The sequence below is a fragment of the Asterias rubens genome, chromosome 8 (assembly GCF_902459465.1).
Source record: "Asterias rubens chromosome 8, eAstRub1.3, whole genome shotgun sequence".
NCBI lineage: Eukaryota > Metazoa > Echinodermata > Asteroidea > Forcipulatida > Asteriidae > Asterias > Asterias rubens.
The window spans coordinates 10,493,907-10,499,035 of record NC_047069.1 but is presented as its reverse complement, the minus strand read 5'-3'; positions in this window follow the sequence as shown (position 1 = coordinate 10,499,035).

Genomic DNA, 5,129 nt, shown 5'->3' with positions numbered 1-5,129 from the left:
CTTGGGGCTGGCCCAAGGTGCATGACGTCACCACGAGAGGGCGAGTGATCGTTCGATTAGCTCTTGCCAGGGGCTCACTTGGATGAGCACACCGGGGTCGACCCGGGAAAGCTAATCGAACGCACCCTATGCTGGATTCAACTAAATTATTTTCATTATAAATTAAGCATTGTATTAGATGTTGCTAGTCAATATAAAGCAGTGTTTTCATTAGACTCTTAACAGTCACAAATCCTTAAAAATCCTATGCAGAAAGTTGACTGACTTTGTAGGATTTGGTACTGCAAAAGGACCAGGCATACCATGTGTAAGTCCAAACGTTTGGGTGTTGAGTTATTGTATAGTGGATTACGTTGGAGTGTATAACAGAGACTTGGTCAAAGACACTAGGATTAGGGTTGTAATAGATCTTTGATTCTGGGACAATTGTAAGCATAGAAATTGCTTAAAGGCACTGGATACCTTTGGTGATTGTCAACGACCAGTCTTCTCACTTGGTGTACCTAAAAAAAATGTATAAAATAACAAACTGTGAAAATTCTGACTCAATTGGTCGTCGGAGTTGTGAAAGAATAACGGAAGAAAAAACACCCTTGTCGCACAAGTTTTGTGCTTACAGATGCCTTAAATCTCGAATTAAATTCAAATATTTTAGTGAGAAATTACTTCTTTACCCAAAACTATGTTACTTCAGAGGGAGCCGTTTCTCACAATGTTTTATACTATCAACAGCTCTCCATTACTCATAGTAAGTTTTTGTTCTAACAATTGTTTTGGGTAATTACAAAAGGTGTCCGGTGGCTTTAAAGGGAAGGTACACGTTTGGTAATTACTCAAAACAAATTATAACTTAAAAACTGACTTGGTAATGAGCATTGGAGAGCTGTTGGTAGTTCAAAACATTGTGAGAAACGGCTCCCTCTGAAGTAGCATAGATTTTGAGAAAGTGGTAATTTCTCACTAAAATAATTAAAGACTTCTAGCCAGAAGTCTTTTATTCCTATCTGAAAGCAGACAAATTGGTTCAACAAGGGTGTTTTTTCTCTCATCATTTCCTCGCAACTTCGATGACCAATTGAGCCCAAATTTTCACAGGCTTGTTATTTTATGCTTATGATGGGAAACACCAAGTGAGAACACTAGTCTTTGACAATTACCAAACGTGTCACCTTCCCATTAACACATACATTTGCTCAGCTGGACTATAAGTTGTGATATTTATCATGACCTTAGTATTATCAGCTTAGCAGGACTACATGACAAACCTCAATGATCATCTCACATCAGGCATGTCACCGTCTGGTATTACCGTATAATAGTTGTTGACTGCTTGTCATATTGACAACAAATTAGTTGGCAAACACAATTGTGTGAACACATGTTTACATTTTTTGTTTAAATAATGTTTTATAGGATTTGAAACTTTGCATGGTGAAAATACAATATAGAAAGGTTTGTGGTAACAAAATGAGGTTTCTCAAGAAGACAAAACGATCAGAGCAAACTGATCGAAACGCCGAGTTGAAACCAACAGTTCTTTTCAGAACTCATTTAGAGAATATCATTACATGGTGTTAATACCGCACCTTACTATAAATAATGCTGGCTATTTTGAGGAGGGGGTGGGGTGGGGGTGTGATGGTGATAAGGTGAGCAAGATCCAGGAATTGAATATTGATTGATTGAAGGTTGAAACAACAAATAGCAAAAGTGCACATCTGAAGTGTTGGTCACTTAGATTAATTAAGTTTATTTCCTGTGGGTGAGGTGAACACCAAAATGATTAGATTCCAAGATTGTTGGTGATTTTGAATGTACATGTAGTATTGACACACTGGAAATCGGACTCACAAAGTAGCTCAGACATGGAGCAAGTTTGAGTGCGCACATTTAGTCGACTACTGACCAGCAATGTACATGTGCAGTGACGTATCGTGCTCACCCGAATGACTCGTTTGGAAGTCTAGTCAACCATCCATTGCCTTCCGCGGTTTCGCTATAGTGTCACTGGTTCCCCTCTGCACTTTACACATGTTAGCATGGAACAGTCTATTGGGACCAGTGAAGAAACTATGGTCCTGAGGCTGGTTCCATATGGTCGACCACAGTAGTCAACCAATGGTCGACCAGCCTGGGTTTGAGTCAAGATGGTCAACCTGTAGTTAACCATGGTGCACACTTGAACTTGCTTAAGATTGATCATGTGATGAGATTAGGTGAATTGGATCAAAACTAAGGTTTTTAACGATAGCCTCAAGTCTAAAGTCCTATGATAAATGTATGATACCAACTTGAATAACAGGTTTAAAACAATTTCAAATGAATCTGAATTTTTTTCTCTTCATTTTGATGACTAATTTTTGTTAGTTTGGTGTAATGGAACATGTAAGAAAACATTTTGCATTCAAGTTTTGTTTGTTGTTGTATGAATCGTTTCAAAACATAAGGTAATGATGAAAAACAAACACTTTAAAGGCAGTGGGCACTATTGGTAATTATTTAAAATAATTATTAGCATAAAACCTTTCTTGATTACTTTCTTGAAACCTTTCTTGAGTAATGGGGAGAAGTTGATAGTATAAAACTTTGTGAGAAGCAGCTCCCTCCGAAGTGACGTAGTTTTTGAGAAAGAAGTAATTTTCCACGAATTTGATTTCGAGACCTCAAGTTTAGAATTTGAGGTCTCAAAATCAAGCATCTGAAAGCACACAACTTCGTGTGACAATGGCGTTTTTTTCTTTCATTATTATCTCGCAACTTCGATGACCGATTGAGCTCCAATTGTCACAGGTTTGTTATTTTATGCATATATTGAGATACACCAACTGTGAAGACTAATCTTTGACAATTACCAATAGTGTCCACTGCCTTTAAGAGAAGGCATCCATATTGATGATTTTTAAAAATTTTCCACACCATGTAATATATTTCTACATTTATGGTCCCCCGTTCCCTTTTTTGTTTAATAGTAAAAACAAATTACCAAAGTTCTTTTTTCATTTTTTAATACTTAATTTTGGAAGTTAATTTTCTGTAAATGATTCAACTGATTGATATATTAATTGTAGGGTTTTATTCTGTCATGTTGCAGGGTTATTAAAAGTTAGCTTGGGGTTGTGTAAATTAAAAGAAAGTTTGCATTATAAATATAGAAATGAAATGTGTAAATCTGAAAGATCTTTATGGATGACAAATTTACATTAATTTGTGGTGTATGGGTTGATAACATAACTTAGTAAGTGACATTATTTCCTTTAAAAGGGAGTGGACACTATTGGTAATTACTCAAAATAATTATTAGCAAAAATTATTTCTTGGTAACGAGTAATGGGGAGAACTTGATAGTATAAAACATTGTGAGAAACGGCTCCCTCTGGAGTGGAGTAGTTTTCGAGAAAGAAGTAGTCTTCCACGAATTTGATTTTGAGACCTTAGATCTAGAACTTGAGGTCTCGAAATCAAGCATCTGAAAGCACACAACTTCGTGTGACAAGGGTGTTTTTTCTTTCATTATTATCTCGCAACTTCGATGACCACTTGAGTTCAAATTTTCACAGGTTTGTTATTCAGTGCATATGTAGAGATAAACCAAGTGAGGGGAGTGGTCTTTGACAATTACCAATAGCGTCCACTGTCTTTAAATCTTTCTCAGCAAGTGGACTCTATATTAGATGAAACTTTCACATGTGACTGTTACTGTATCTTTCTGTTTGGTATTTCCTATTTGGTATCAGCATTTGATAACCTTACCTGTAATGTGGATAATGTTAATACTCATTCTCCAATAATAGGCAATCTCAAGTACATACCAGAACAGAGTACATGTACATGTACCCCGAAAGCATTAAACCTAGGAAGAGTTGAGATCTTAGATGATCATCCAGAAGCCCCAATTTGAAATTATTGTTTGAAAAGGCTTGTAGAGACTTAATTGAAAGGATCTAATAACCATGCAGAGAATATTCAACCAACTATTTTTTATATTGTTGTAAATAGTAAAGATAAGTATATACTTTAACAGGGTTTGTTTGTTTGAGACAATTTGCATGTAGAGGAAATAGAAGCATGATAAGTAGCATCAGATGGTCAAGAAAAGAACCAGGTCCATAAGAAAAGGGGTTGGAAGACTTTTGCTCCTGAGGTACCTCAACCCTGAGGTTCCCTCAACCCTGAGGTTCCCTCAACCGTGAGGTACTTCAACTCTGAGGTCCTCTCAACCATGAGGGACTTCAACCCCGAGGGACTTCAACCCCGAGGTACCTCAACCCGGAGGTACGTCAACCCAGAGGTACCTCAACCCCGAGGTACCTCGACCCTGAGGTACCTCGACCCAGAGGTACTTCAGCCCTGAGGTACCTCAACCCCGTACCTCAACCCTGAGGTACCTCAACCCCGAGGTACTTTAACCCCGAGGTACCTGAACCAAGACAAGATGAAATGAAGTAGTACTCTAAAATCAAACCTTTAATTAGTAGTCAATAAAAACATTGGAATCTGAGAAATGGTTCATGCATGGATTGTTTCTCAGATATCTGAGTGTTGGCGCCGTATAGTGACTCTGTGTTAGGGCATGGAGGTATCCATGGTTAGGGGTGTTAACATCTTCGCCCAGGCAACATTATACATTGTGGTATGATGTGGTTGCCTGCCCATGCGCCTGGTGTGTTGGAGGGACGAATGCATTTCAAAATGGTCTTGTCTAAATATTTGTGAAATTTTTGCATTTTCCTCAGGATATTAGCAAATGATTTTTGATATTTTGGTTGATGGATGAGTTTAAGAACCTCCATATAATTTGCAGGTGTAAGTTTAGTTGATTTCATTAAGTTGTGCCTTTCAGTTTCTGTTTTCGTTGTATTTTGTAAAATATTTTAATTTTTCTCAAATCAGGACTATATTTTGTTAAATGTGGTTATGAGTCATTTGATTATTGTAAAGGGTACTTGCTAGGATATATTTTCATTCACTTTCATCATGAAACAGTTATCATGCACTTCTGGAACCCACATCAATTTCAAATTCAAAGCAACACTTAACCCAGGATTAAAGGCAAAATTGGTTGTACTCACGCGCGAACATCGCTCTAGCGACGTCTAAAACACATGAACAAATTTTTTATTGTGCATTTT